Raw genomic sequence first — 16,086 nt, forward strand, 5'->3', positions numbered from 1 at the left:
ATGCCTGCATTCTTGATGCCTATTAAAGCTCCCAGCATTGTTTTGTTTTGTTTTTTAATTTTTTAATGTATATTTATTTTATTTTATTTATTTATTTTTTTCAACGTTTATTTATTTTTTTTGTGGGGGGGACAGAGAGAGACAGAGCATGAACGGGGGAGGGGCAGAGAGAGAGGGAGACACAGAATCGGAAACAGGCTCCAGGCTCTGAGCCATCAGCCCAGAGCCCGACGCGGGGCTCGAACTCACGGACCGCGAGATTGTGACCTGGCTGAAGTCGGACGCTTAACCGACTGCGCCACCCAGGCGCCCCTAATGTATATTTATTTTAAAAAGAGAGACAGAGAGACAGAGCACGAGCAGGGGAGGAGCAGAAAGAGAGGGAGACACAGAATCTGAAGCAGGCTCCAGGCTCTAAGCTGTGAGCACAGAACCCAACCCAGGGCTTGAACTCACAAATGGTGAGATCATGACTTGAGTCAAAGTTGGACACTCAACTGACTGAGCCACCCCGGCGCCCCTCCAAGCATTATTTAAGGCAGGGGGCCCTTTGATAAATATGGACTTTCATCTATATACAAAACAGACACATACCTCATCTGTGAGCAAAGTAACCCAAGAAGTCTTTCTTCAGAAACTGTCATTTAAGACTGCTTTTCCAATTAACTCAGACTATGAAAACAATTGACAGTTCTAATTTGAGGTGTTGTTTTTCATCTATATACGAATCTTAATTTTTGTCTCTCTTTTGAGGTCCTTGTTTTGTCTACCCAGAGCCAATATAACTGAAACCTAAATAAAGAATCACCAAAATTTAGAGCCATTCTCCCTGGCAAGCCAGAATCCTTGAACTCTGTATATCAATTTTGCCCATAAATTTACCCCAATCTGTTTATTAGCAGCGGTTGCCCCCTTGTAACCAGGTAACACCCTTATTAATTATATGCTACCCTTCCCAAACTGAAATTAAGCAGTGTTTTGCTACTCAGAAAAGAGGAGGATAGAATGATAAAATAAGAGGCCAGGCGTGCTTGGGGAAATTCTTAATGGAAAACAGGTCTAGGCAAGTGACTCCATATAGGATAATCCCCTTTGGTATGTGAGGATCTTGTTTGAGCTCCAAAATCCATCATTTGCCTTATGTCTCCATTTTTTAAGATAAGGAACCTGAGCTTTAAAACAAAATGTTTGCAAAATCATACAGCCTGTCATTGGCCATAGTTTGTAACTATGTCTCTTATTCTCTCCACTCTTGAAAAAATATCTATACCTGTAATTATATGTAAGACATTAACATCCCCCCAAAAAATTCCTCAAAGCTTTTGAGATTCTGTTTATATCATCTCACCAGTCTAGAATATTCCATTTGGTGATTTACCTTTAGATTACACAAAGGCAAGGCTAGTATCTCAAGAAAGAAGAAAGGGTGCATTCCCTACCCTCTTCCTTAAGTGCTATTTTCAGACAAACTTAGATTATTTTAAAGTTATGCTTTTTATTTTGTGCCATGTCGTTAAACTATGGACTGGACTATTGTATTTAAATGAGAGAAAGAAAAGGGTTAAAAAAGACTAGAAATATCTAGGAGAAAAAACTTATGGCGCTAAAATAAGAGGAAACTAAATTTTTTTTAAAAGTAGAATAGAGGGGCGCCTGGGTGGCGCAGTCGGTTAAGCGTCCGACTTCAGCCAGGTCACGATCTCGCGGTGCGTGAGTTCGAGCCCCGCGTCGGGCTCTGGGCTGATGGCTCAGAGCCTGGAGCCTGTTTCGGATTCTGTGTCTCCCTCTCTCTCTGCCCCTCCCCCGTTCATGCTCTGTCTCTCTCTGTCCCAAAAATAAAATAAAAGTTGAAAAAAAAAAAATTAAAAAAAAAAAAAAAGTAGAATAGATACTGGGTTGGGAGAAGATCCTTGACATACCAGGATTTGTTCCCTTTATACTCACTCTTTCTCCATTTTAATTCTTTCTCCTTTTTCTTTAGTTCTTTTCTGTCTTTGCCCTGCCACATCAAGCCCCAAATACAGAAAATAAGCATAGGAAACACAGGAGGGCTCTAGAGGATTTTTAAAAGCATTCTTTTTAGACAACAAAAGAAAAAAATGTAGATATAAAAATTAGTTATGATTTAAAAATATTGTAGAAGCTTTAGCAAAAATTTCAGGGCTCATGTATAAAAGTGAGTGTTACTTACTTAGAACCTTAGGTGACTATGCCATAGCTACTATGAGAAATGCAAACCTTTAGAATTGTCTTCAGAGCATGAAACTTAATTTTTGCAATGTGCTTCTTTGTGAATCTCAAGGTGTAGTTTGTTTTCAGGTGATCATTTGGGTTCTCACGTGCTCTGGGAGAAGAAAGCCCAGTATTTCCCTCCTCTTTCTAACTGTCAAAGAACCTGTGGGCTAGTAGTCTAAAAATAATTTAGTTCTGACTTCTAGCCCCAGGAGAAAGACTGTTAGTTTGGGATGTTTCTCCTTTGATCTATTTCCTTCACACTGAATTGAAATTGCCATTGGATACTACAGGTCCCTATACAGCTCATGCAGTTCTTTGACAGAAAGTAACCTTACTCCTCAGTCTCAACTTGGTCAAGGATGTTTCATGCCAGCGCTCCCATGTTTTCAGCTCTTATTATTGACTCTTTTCAGGTTATACACCTTAAAAATCTTGAATCACTATATTCCCTTCTCTTGGGAGTTCCACATGATGTTCACCAGCTTTTAAGAAAAAAAAAAAAACAGTGTCGGGGCGCCTGAGTGGCTCAGTCTGTTAAGTGTCTGACTTTGGCTCAGGTCATGATCTCACAGTGTGTGAGTTCAACGCCCCCCCCCCGCCCCCGTCAGGCTCTGTGCTGACAGTTCAGAGCCTTGACCCTGCTTCAGATCCTGTGTCTCCATCTATCTCTCTGCCCCTCTTCTGCTCATGCTCTCTCTCTTTCTCAAAAATAAAGTAAACGTTAAAAAAATTAAAAAAAAAAAAAAAGAATACAGTGTTGCACTTACATGGACAAAAGAGCTATTCACTCACTTTCTGAGGACCTACAATAAAGAGGTATAATAAGAAGTAAATAAAATTTAAAAACTTATTAGCCAGAATTCTATAATAAATATATATATACATATATAGTATATGTAGATATATATAATATATATCTTCTTTGTGGCCTAGTAAAAATGTAATGGAAGTGGAAATGACACTTCAGAGAGGAATATGTTTGAGAGGAAAGTGGAATGACGAATGGCAAATGGAAAGGTCAAAGGTTAGGAGGGACTTCAGGACTTGGGGATCACTATACAAGGAACTTCAGTAAAGACTCAGAGCAGAAGCTGAAGAACCATAAAGCCTTTGTTAGAAATGATAGAAGAAAAGAATGACACTAAGGACAGGGACTCCTTCCCGTGCCCACCTGAAAAAGCGAACTTCAAGAATTCAAAGATCATATCTGCTTCTAAGGGAAATTTGTAAGTTTTCCACCTCCCTTAGGGTAAAAGAGTGGTCTCTTTCTAGTGATTTCTGTTTGATTTTTTTTTCCTTTTGGTGGATTAAAGAAAAACAGAACTAGGAATTTACTCCCTGATGAGGCTTTTTGTTGTATTTGAAATTAGTTTTAGTGTTTGGTAATAACCAAAACTCATTTGGAACTGAGTATATTAAATGAGAGGGCCATGGAAGCTGTATAATACTGATTTGGGTCTAAAATGAGCTGTATCTATCTTCTGGCAATGGGTGGCGGTTATGGTCAGACAACAGTGTGATGGACTCACTGCCACTCAACCGTACAATTAAATCAAACCGTAACAATGGTGACGACACTTTATGTCATGACAGCTTTATGTTATGTGTATTTTACCACAATAAAAATAAAAGTGATCTCTAACTCTAAATCAAGAACGATGTGGCTGACAAACTGGTTCCGACAGTATTTTTATGTGTGTGGTCCTGGTACATTTGCTTTTATTTAAAAAAAAATTTTTTTTAACGTTTATTTTTGAGACAGAGAGAGACAGAGCATGAACAGGGGAGGGGCAGAGAGAGAGGGAGACACAGAATCTGAAACAGGCTCCAGGCTCTGAGCTGTCGGCACAGAGCCAGACGCGGGGCTCGAACCCACGGACCGTGAGATCATGACCTGAGCCGAAGTCAGACGCTTAACCGACCAAGCCACCCAGGCGCCCCTGGTACATTTGCTTTTAGAAAGAATTTTACTTTATGGTCACTACTCATAAAGACAGATGATTATATGAAAAAATAGAATGTTTGACACTCCAAAAGCTAGAAAAAGTCATTCAATAGGTAAACTTTGGGGCAAAAAAATTTAAATAATAAGATGTTAAAAACAGTTTTGAAAAGTTAAAGTGTGTCTTTCATACAAATTCAAAATATCTTTCAAAAACTCAGCTTAATTTTAAAATTTGGGTTGTAACCAGTAAGATAACAAGACTAATTAGTAGGAGAATTTGGGACCCAAGGTTTATACAGTTAGTCAACAGAATGCTAAAATAAAATTGCGACTCGATACCAAACTAGTTAGTGTCCTATAAGCCCGAAAACTGGTTATCTTTTCTACCAGACCAAACTCAAAAAGTTCACGTTACAGTTAACAGTTTCTAGGGCTCAAGTAAAATAATAATAATAATAATAATAATAATGATAATGATAATAATAATAAGGCATGTATAAGTAAGTATTTTCACTCATATAATTCTAAAAAGTTTTAGGTGAACTTGTTAAAAAAGCTTAAAAATATATGAAAGATTTGGAAGGAGGAAAGGCCATTCACCTGTTATATTTCAAATTTGATAATTTTTCTTAACAAAGAAGAGCAAAACACAAAGAGAAGTGTTATAGAGAAGTAACAGTAGTTTAATAGTTTTATTTGAGGGTTTTTTTTCCTCCTTGAAACTGACCTGAGATACTAAGAAAGAACAATAATATCTATTATAGGTAGTGGCATATCATTTTTGCCAATTGCAAGCACAGATCTTACGACATTAAGATCAAATACAAATGGCATTCAATTTCACACATACTCTATTAGCACATATTCTGTTCAAGCACTGAAAATAAAAGAAGTTTAAAATTAGAAAAATATGGATAACTTTACTTTTTAAAAATGGGTGTTACCCAGTAAAACCTTTCTTCTTTAATTGTGAAAGTTTCCCTTAGAGGTTTGCCCCATACGGAAAATCATTCAGTATCAATTTGGCATGTCAGGATATAAGATTCAGTGTGCACAAAGCAGAAATCCATGACTTTAATTTGGTAGTTCCATGTCAGGAAATAGTTTTTCCCTCCTATATTCTTGTTTTCATTCTACTGAAGGGCCATTTTAAATAATTACAATACCAGCCTCAGCATAAGAGTAGGACCAGTTAGGAGCGAATATAGGCATATGAGGTAGCTGTGTGTTAAAACAGACCATCACTTATTTCACAGAGCATTGTGTTTTTCTCAATGGGTTTTAGAAAAATAGTTTCAATACTTTATCCCTAAGGCAAAGTATCCCTTTGTCCACAGGATCATCCAAATATTTTATTTGTCCACAGAAAAGTAAGCAAAATGAAGTTTGGGGGTTCAAGCATCACTAAAAAGTAATTCTTTCGTAAAAGAAAAAGTTCTATAGTCATTAACAGCTATACATAATGTCAACTAATTGCCATAAGCTTACATAAAACGATTTGAAAATATCGGCGCATTTAATAAATATAAAGTTTCTCAGCAGAATTTGATTCGTAATGGAAATATTGCTAGGCTTTTAGCTAAAGATATAGGAAATGCGTTAATACAAATTTCAGCTCACATCTCATCAATTACATGAAGGGTCACATAAAATATTTGAACTAAAATTTTAACTAACAGTTTATATTTAATAGTTCAGTCATATTGTCACCTACTCCAACTATTCACATGATGAAATAATAAATACAAAATAAGTGCTATCATGTATTGTCGTATCCTACCTTCTCTACTTACTAACTGTACTGTTTTACCTTAAGCAAATTATTTATCCTCTTTATGCTTCACTTTCCTCATCTGTGCAGTGAGATGATAATAATAACACCTTCCTCATAACATTGTTGTGAATTTAAAGGAGCTAGTGATACATATAAAGCACTTAGAACAGAGCCCAGTATGCTGTAAAAACATTGGGTGCTTATACTGCAATTGTAATTACTATTAATAGTAATAGTAATGGTAAAGTCTTTTTTTAAAAAAAATGTAAGGTTGAACTTGTTCTTACAGTCCAGTTTTCTTGATGGGATTACAGAAATCTAAAGCCAATGATAATATAGTCAGAAAAGTGATTTTGATAGATTTATTTTAATTAGATTATACATTTCTGGAAGAGATGTGTGTGTGTGTGTGTGTGTGTGTAAACCAAAACACATATTATATATTCTAAATTTTATCACTAATACTACCTTTGCTTTACTTTTGTTGCCTTTTCTTTATTAGCTAAGAACACTTTCCTTTCAGATCTCAACTCTGTACTCTAAAGTGTACATCCTACACACTTAAACCACTAAGTTGGGTGCTCTAGAAATTCTATGAAGCCTATATTTACCTTAGAACATTTCTTCACTCATTCAAATAAGAATGGACACATGCAAATTAAGGTATGCCTTCCCTAACTTGAATTGCTGGTATATTTAACACATCTAGGTAGAAAGAAATACAGTAAAATGTTGGATTGTGAGTAACTTGTTCTGAGACTGTTCTGCAAGATGAGCCAACATTGCTAATAAATGTTAACTTGATCAATGAGTGATGTGTTGCCAGACGAGTAGTACGTGACACCAAATGGCACATAACACAACTGAGCTATTGGTTCATCTCTCTCTCACTCTCTCTCTCTCTCGCTGAGGGAATGTGGGTGATCGTCTCCCATGCTCAGATGCTCGGACTCAGGCTGCAGTGTTTGGCAGAAGTCAGTGATCTTTCAGAGTGTTGGAAGATGCCTACAACTGGCACTAGTGTATTTTTTGTCATTTCAAAGCACCTATGGACAGTTTCTTTGCTTTTCCATATGTGAATAAGCTTAGGAATGCTTTGCTTCACTTCTAGGTCAGGCTGCCTGCAGATATAGACCCTTTCCTCTACTTCCTTATTGCCAGTTACATTAAATACAGTATAGGACAAGAGTTTATTAATACTTAAGTGTAGTCAATATCCATGCAAGCGTATACAATGGCCCCATGCAGAAAAGATTCCATTGAGCCGATAGATAGCAGTGATTCAGTTAGTGTTAGTGCAAGTCTTCCTACACAATAACCCTCCTCTCGTCTCCCTCACACCAGCCACAAAGGTTTTCAAAGGTAAGTGCAGGTTGATTTGTTTATTGGTCTTTATATTTTCTATTTTCTTTATTATTTTGTATTATAGTATTGTAATCATTTTTATATGAATATTTTTGGGTTGTGGAATGAATCATCTGAGTTTCCATTATTTCTTATGGGGAAATTCATTTTGATTTACAAGTGCTTTGGATTACAAACATATTTCTGGAACAAATTATGCTCACAAACCAAGGTTTTACTGTATTTTGTCACAGAGTATGTTTAAATTAAACCAACTAATTGAGATATTTGTTTTATTTTACTTTCAATCATAAATATGACCATTATATTTATTTTTAAAATTTATTTATTTAAACTCAAGTTGATTAACATACAGTGGAGTACTGATTTCAGGAATAGAACCCAGTGATTCATCACTTACATATAACACCCAGTGCTTCATCCCAACAAGTGACATCCTTAATGCCCATCACCCATTTAGACCATTCCCCCACCCACCTTCCCTCCAGCAACCCTTGGTTTGTTCTCTGTATTTAAGAGTCTCTTATGGTTTGCCTCCCTCTCTGCTTTTATCTTATTTTTCTTTCTCTTCCCTTATGTTCATTTGTGTTGTTTCTTAAATTCCACATATGAGTGAAATCATGTGATATTTGTCTTCCTCTGTCTCATTTTGTTTGGCATAATATACTCTAGTTCCATCCACATTGTTGCAAATGGCAAAATTTCATTCTTTTTGATCACCAAGTAGTATTCCATTGTGTGTGTATATATATATATATATATATATATATATATATATATATATACCACATCTTCTTTATACACTCATCAGTCGATGGACATTTGGGCTTTTTCCATAATTTGTCTATTGTTGATGACGTTGCTATAAACATTGGGGTACATGGGCCCCTTTGAATCGGCATTTTTGTATCCTTTGGATAAAAGTAGTGAAATTGCACTATTAGGTATTTACCATCATATTTAATAGGAATAATTGCTACAATTGATTTAGTGCCTATCTTGAAAAAAAAAAAACAACTCCTGAATTCTACATATTTTGTAATATCATACCCATTTTACAAAGAGAGGCATATGATTTGCCAAAATCTACGTGAAAATAAAAGATTGAGCAAAGAATTAAAGTCATGTCAGAATGTATACAAAGCCTAAGAATTGTCCACACTATATGATATGATCTCAACTATATAAAATTATTTTAAGACACTGGAAGGAAAATATGCTAAAATTTCAACAGTTTGTATCTAGAATTACAATGATCTTTTTTCTGTTTCTTTATGATTTTTATATTTTCAAAATTATAACATGTAATTCTCATTTGTATGATTAGAATAAAAGTTAAATGTTATAGGGTGTCTTGAAAAAAAGACTAATTTGGGAAGGGAGAAGATATATATTCTATGAAAGAAAAAGATGACAAAATATGATTAAGCCTGCTCTATAGTGATTTATGGTCTATGTTTTAATTTTTTTCTTTACATGTAAAAAGTTTCTTATGGGAATGTAATATTTAAAATATTTTTATTGCCAATTTATTTTCAGGCCTATTCAATGTAAGAAAAACAAATATAATATGAAGTTATAACAGCCTATGTGATTTCTTTTAATATTACAGTTCAGAGAGTCTCAGAGACTACAAATATTTTTTTTATCAGATGTAACATCAAAGCTACTCAGCATCTGGAAAAACCTTGTCTATAAAATAATGTATACAACCGTATGGTAAGTACATCTGCCACTGAGTTTTTGTTGTTTTTTTTTTTTTTCCTTTAATGCTGAATCACAGCTGGAAAAAACTTACAAAACATTACCATTAATATTAAGCCTCCTTCTTTAAACATTTTAGATGTATTGGTCTGTATGCCAAAAATATAGTAGATTGTTATGCTGATAAAAAAAATCAAGAAAAAGACTAATAACAAATATTCAGATATCTTTGGGTCATCTAAGTATGATTTTTATGTCTTATTTATTCAATGATATTCTCATATCTTCACTGTGGTTCTCCAATAGAAAATAAATAATTTTGCAGGGGCTTAATACATTTCTAGAATTTTAGTTGGCCACATCTAAACTTTGACTCTATCTGATATATAAATGAATGTTTTTGGAACATATCATGAAGAAAGGCCTAATATGTGGTTGAAAGATGGAAAAAATTCAGTCTACCCTAATGTCGTGTCTACTTTGTATTTCTCCCTAGTGTTCCATTGCTGCTCTAACAAATTGTCACATATTTGGTGATATAAAATTACATAAACTTATTATCTTAAAGTTCTGAAGGTAGGAAGTCCAACATAGGTCTCCCTGGGATAAAATCAAGGTGTTGACAGAACAGCATTCCATTCTGTAGTCACTAGGGGAGAATCTATTTCCTTGCATTTTCCAGATTCTAGAGACTGACCACATATCTTGGCTACAAGCTGCTTCTTCCATCTTCAAATCCAGCAACATTACATCTCTAGGAACATTGTTTCCCAGATACATCATCGTCTGATCCTCCTATGCTGCCTCCCTCTTCCTCTGAGAAGGACACTTGTGATTACACTGAGACCACCAGGATAATCCAGCCTAGTCCCTTTATGTTAAGGTCAGCAGATTCACAATCTAAATTCCATCTGCCTTCTTTATTCTCCTTTGCCATATAACCTACTATAGTCACAGTTTCCAGGAATTAAGACATGGTCCTCTTTAGAAGTGGTTTTTACTCTGCTGACCAACCCTTCCCCTACCATTGTTTTTACTGCATTTATTTAAAATTATTGGCTGAGTTACTTTAGCCATATATTTAAATCCTCAAGGAAATTTTTTTGAAGAAGACACTATTCACTGGATTACCAAATGAAGATCCTCAAACCCTAATTTCCTTGCAGGCTGCACTGTGGAGACTGACATTGTTTACAACTTGCTTTCCCAGCTGGAATCCTGATGAAGAGTAGCTATTGGACATAGTTTGGGTTAATGAATCTGATGTAGGCTTCTGAAAAATAGTTTCCCTTTGCTTTTAAAAGGGTTAGACCAAGCTACCCTCATATATTATTTCTTCTTTTTGCTTTGGCTACAGATACGATTCCCGAAGATGAAATGCCCATGTAGCACACATGAGCAAAAGGCCCAGAGGACCACAGCTATGGTGGTCCTGAAGTGGATGACCCACCAAATCAACGCCTGATGCTACTTACATCAAGACTTTGTCTCATGTAAGAAAAATCAACAGTTATTTGTTTACATGACTATTAGCAGTTTATTCTGTTACTTGCAGCCAAGCTGAGCATTATGCAATTAGTAGCCAAAAATACTCGTATCTAATTTATCTTGAATCTAGAAGCAACATTTCAAGAAGATTTCTGAGAAAATAATATAAATGTTCTTAATTACTGCTGGCTGTTCTTTTTTTTTCCCACAAGAAAACCATAATTTTGGACCAAGTCCTAGTCCTAGTGTCTGTAGAATGCCATGAAAGTAAACAGAGAAATAATAACAAAAGAACATAAGAGTGAATTTTCTTCTAGGTATTCATGTCAGTTATCAACTTAGTGTCTCTCATCTTGAAATTTACCTTTCTTTGCCTACTCTGTAAAAATGGATATGGCCCTTTAAATATGCTATTCTTTGGCCAGTTGGCAGTAAGTTTTGTCATTAGCTGGTGGTGGGCAAGCTTTGCAGAAGGAGCTTTTCCTTCCTGGTTCAGGTGTGCTCACTTGGCGGGCTCCTGGGGCACACTTAGCTTCTCCAGCAGTGAAGAGCTGTGGCATGGATGGCTTCCCAGCTTCTCCAGTGCCCAGCTCTTGGAGCATACATAGCTTCTCTAGCACCGGGCTCTTGCAATTGCATACACAACTTCTCTAGCACCAAATTCCTGTCATGCATGTGTCCATCAGTACTTAGAAGCCAGCAGCTTTCCCAGAACCTCCTCGGGTAGTTCTAAAGCAGAATGTTTCCATGAGACACCGTTCTTTAAATAACTTTCTTCCACACCCTCGAGCATTGATTTTTACTAGATTCTAGAGGATTCTAGAGGAAACATTTCCAGCAAGTTCCATCAGTGCCTCATCTCAGAGACTTCTCTGCTATTCAGTGAAAGATGGCCATTCACTTTCCAACAAGGTGTAGCTTTCCATCCCTACAGAATGGAGGGCAGGGGCTCTCCCATGGGTGTTTTGGCCAAGAGGTAGTGGCTGACTCTTATATCTGCTATGGGAATATTTTTACGGTTCCCTTTACATTTTACCAGCTGATCTGTCATTAATCTAATCCCCACCATGATTAAACACTCTTTATATTAATTTTTTTTCTGTTCAAATTATGGTATGATTCCTTTTCCGATCAGACTGACTGATTTACATTTTTGAACTACTGTTTATGAAGTTACAATGATTTTTAAGAAGTAATTATAGAATTTGCCTTAAAGCAGCTTCTCTCAAAAACGTTTCTCACAATTCATCACGTAATATGCTCCAAGAAAAATGGGTTCTGTGGTCCAAGAGAGCTTAAAGAATTGTCTTTCAATTAGAGATTCATAGTGTGTATGAGCACATCAAATTCACCCAGAGGTTCTGCACTAAATGTAATATATTTAATCTTATTTAAGCTAGCATTTCCTAAAATTCTCTGGCCTTGAAAATAGTTGGTTAAACAAAACAACCATACTAACTTGGGAAACATTAGGCTGGGAAAAAAATCTTGGAAAGTGCTTTCCTAAAGATATCAACATAATACCCTTCTCTGTCAACAACAAACAAGGTTTTGAAGAGCATGGAAAATGTATCCTCATAACATATTGTGCCATTTTTAAGACCCTTCTTTTGCAAATGCCATGAAAAACTTGACTGTAAGAAGGTTTCCCACTTTTTCATAAATGCATTGCTGTCCATGTTGGGTATAATCCGGTATAATTTAAAAATATATCTTTAGGGGCACCTGGGTGGCTCAGTCGGTTAAGCATTCGACTTCAGCTCAGGTCATGATCTCACGGTTTGCGAGTTTAAGCCTTACATCGGGCTCTGTACTGACAGCTCAGAGCCTGGAGCCTGCTTTGGATACTATATCTCCCTATCTCTCTGCCCCTCCCCTGCTTGTGTGCTCTCTCTCTCTCTCAAAAATAAATAAACATTAAATTTTTTTTAATTAAAAAATACAAATATAAATATATCTTTAAAACTGTGAATAGCTGGGGAAAAAGAGAGTTTCTGTTCATGTTATCTCATATTAATGTTTACCATGTGTGATATTGGTCATTTTACTTATTATGATTTGTTCTTAATCAAAAGTAAATTCCTAACTAAAGTCTGGTTAGCTTCTCTCTCATCCAAAGAGGACTTAAATAAAAAAGTTGCTCTGTAGCACTCATTATCTGTGGCTAGCCACTGCTGAGTGAGCTTAGCTGAAAAAAATCAACACTCACTGCTATAATAAAAAGTTACACTGTGTAATGTTGATGTGATAATTATTTGTTTAGACTAAAACTGCAGAGATTGTCTGCCATTCTTTTTCAAAGCTATAACATGATCATAACCAAATATCTAGACTCACTGTTCCCATTTTATATTATGTGATGATAGATTAGCTTAAAGAACTCAAATTGATTCTTCAGAAAGCAGAAATATTTTTACAGTTTTACTGATTAAAAAGATGGAACAAAATTGTTTCCAGTCTCTCCATCTTGAGTGCTCAAGATGTTTTTATCAAAAAATTTGACATCACATTAATTTTTGTGTTCTTTGGCATACAATAGAAATTATAAGACTTGTATTGGAATTTTTACATGGTATTTTGAAATTGTGGCAACTTATAAATTTCACAAGAGTGGTATTCATTATGCCTTACATTTCTTCTCTGTGTATGTAAGTAAATTCGTAACATATAGTGGGTCTCCAATAAATGATGAAGTCAGAAATTATCATGATAAGTTTAAGTAAGGTCTACAATCAAATGTTCAAAATGGCATTAATGAACTTCTCTTTATGACAGTTCTGTGGCTGAAGTATTCTGTTGTCATAGTTTGCCAATGTTCATGCTTTTTAAAATTTTTTTAAGTTATTTATTTATTTTGAGAGGGAGAGAGAAAGAGAGCAGGGGAGAGACAGAGAGAGAGGGAGAGAGAGAATTTCAAGCAATCTCTGTGGTGCAGAGCCCCTTGGGGAGCTCAAACCCATGAACCATAAAATCATGACCTGAGCTGAAACTAAGAGTCAGACACTTAATTAACTGAGCCACCCAGGTGCCATGCCAACATTTGTGCTTCTTTTTTTTTTTTAATTTTTTTTTATTTTACATTTTATTTATTTCTGATAGAGACAGAACACAAGTTGTGGAGGGGCAGAGAGAGAGGGAGACACAGAATACGAAGCAGGCTCCAGGTTCTGAGCTGTCAGCACAGAGTCTGACGTGGGGCTCTAACTCACAAACCTTGAGATCATGACCTGTGCTGAAGTTGGACGCTTAACCAACTGAGCCACCCAGGCGCTCCAACATTTGTCCTTCTTAACTGCAATGCAGGCAAATGGTAGAAGTTCTTGTTGCTTCACCCAGATCCCCTTTACCAGCTCATTATACAACCATCCTCTAGCTGCTGTGAACACTGAAGTCAATGGCTTATAATTGTGACCTTCTCAAAAGAATTGTCCTTGGCTGAAAGGAACCAACTTGCTTGGAGACCTGAGTGATTATATCACCCCCTCTCCATTTACTGACTAATAAAAAGATATAAAATCCTCAAGGTGGTACAACTCTTGTGTAATTTACTTTCAGAAATATCCCCCATTCCTTCAGTGTATCACACCAAGTCTCGTTTATATCCTTGCTCAGATTATTCCTCTCCCTCCCCCTGCTTCTCTTATTCCTTTATAGGATTTTCCTGAGTAGCGCTCAGTCAATAAATCACAAACAGCGGAATCTCTGTCTTCCTCTCTGCTTCCAGGGTAGTGACTTAAGGAGTGATCCCTAAGAAGTCAACTCTAGGATGGGATTCTAGAGTTGAACATACAGTAACCAGCTCGTATGAGGATTTCATCTCAAATAGTAGGTGGAAAAATGATAGTCCCTGTGTTCTGTAAAACTGCAATTGTGAAGGCTTTCACCTCCAGTGAATTCTGCTAAACTACAGTTGGAAAGGGTGAACTGGCATTTGACATTTGGTATGACATCTCTTGCCTTTGAGAAGCAGAGTTATTATGGTAGTGATATTGAGAAATTAGGTATAATTGAGCAACACTGATACTTTGAAAAGAGAAAATAGCAGACACATGGCGATCAAATATTAATTCAAATAATTCAGAAACAAATTTAAACAACAACAAAAAAAAACATTTGAACAACATTTAAAAAATTATTTTCTCTGAGTGCCTGGGTGGCTCAGTCAGTTAAGTGTCCACCTCTGGATCTTAGCTCAGATCTTTGCCTTAGGATCGTGAGTTCAACCCCTGGGTTGGGCTCCACTCTAGGCATGAAGCCTGGGTAAAAAAAAATATATTTTCCATAATGGGAGGTTTGATCATGTTGGGAAATAGACATGCACTTTTATTTAAAGAATAGCAAAATTTGGAAGAAGGTTGATTACTCTTCTTGGCAAATTTTCTTCATGAAATTTGGGTTCTAGTTATAAAAGGAATGGGATTCTGAGACTTGGGATGGTAACATAAGGTAAATTAACTAAAAAACCTTAAGGACCAAGATTCTCCTGAAATTTCTAGGCCAAGAAAAGTAGCACATAGCTCATGCTAACGGATAACATAAACCATAAACCTCCTTGCTTTAGGACTACACGAAACCGTCAAATGAGGCAGATGCTTTCAAAAGCAATGTTTGCCTTCTTTAAAATCTGCTCCCATGACCCCTCCTGCTTAACAAATCAAATCACAGCACAACTAACTGGAGAAATTGGGGATTCCTGCCAAGGGAGAAATGTTACATGACAAGGCAGCTGCCATCCTGGCCTAGCATGTAGCAGCAGGGACTAGGAGAATGACTGGGAGCAGATCTGAGGAAACTGAATCAAGGCAGGCAGAGTGTCAAGACAAAGAAGAAGGAGTTTGTTAATATAGAGAAAGTCTCTTCTGACATGAAATTTAAACCCTGACTTAGATTTGAGCTGCCAATTCTAATATGTTACTGAGATGGCTCTTGGATACTTGGAAAAAGATTGTCCACACTAGGTAAAGAAGATGCCAGAACTGCCAGGATAGATCATGTAGAAAAGTGGTCATGCCTGAGGTAGGCATGCTAGAGGATCTATTATAAAAGTTTGTAAATTCTACCAGCTGTCCATTCCTCAAGAAGCCTGTGATTTGTAACTGAGTGACAAAAAAGGATGCACTGCGAGCAGGCAGCAACATTGATAAAATGTTCAGTCATGATGTTCCTTTGTTTAGACTAGAATAATTGTTAGAAGATGCTGTTATAGGACTGAAATCCTTAGTAACAATGGAGATGATTAAATCTCTGAATAGCAGAGGCCACACGCAAGCACGTTGAATATAATTGCTACAATGGGACAGCAAGGTTGGAATGGTAGCCTGTGAGGTACAACTAATGCATGGCTATGTATAGACGTCTATATTGGAGATAACTAAAAGAATATGGTGATTTTAGAGGCAGGAGGCATAGGCAACAAACAAGGAAAAAATATATATACACATATATACAATATTATTATTATTTAATGAACAGTATTTATTAATATAATAAAAAACAATGTTACAATATAATAATATTTAATATTTATTTAATATTATTTCCAAAGAAAGTCAAACAGTTATATTAGATTTAAAAA

Source organism: Leopardus geoffroyi, chromosome B4, assembly GCF_018350155.1.
Source record: "Leopardus geoffroyi isolate Oge1 chromosome B4, O.geoffroyi_Oge1_pat1.0, whole genome shotgun sequence".
Classification (NCBI taxonomy): Eukaryota; Metazoa; Chordata; class Mammalia; order Carnivora; family Felidae; genus Leopardus; species Leopardus geoffroyi.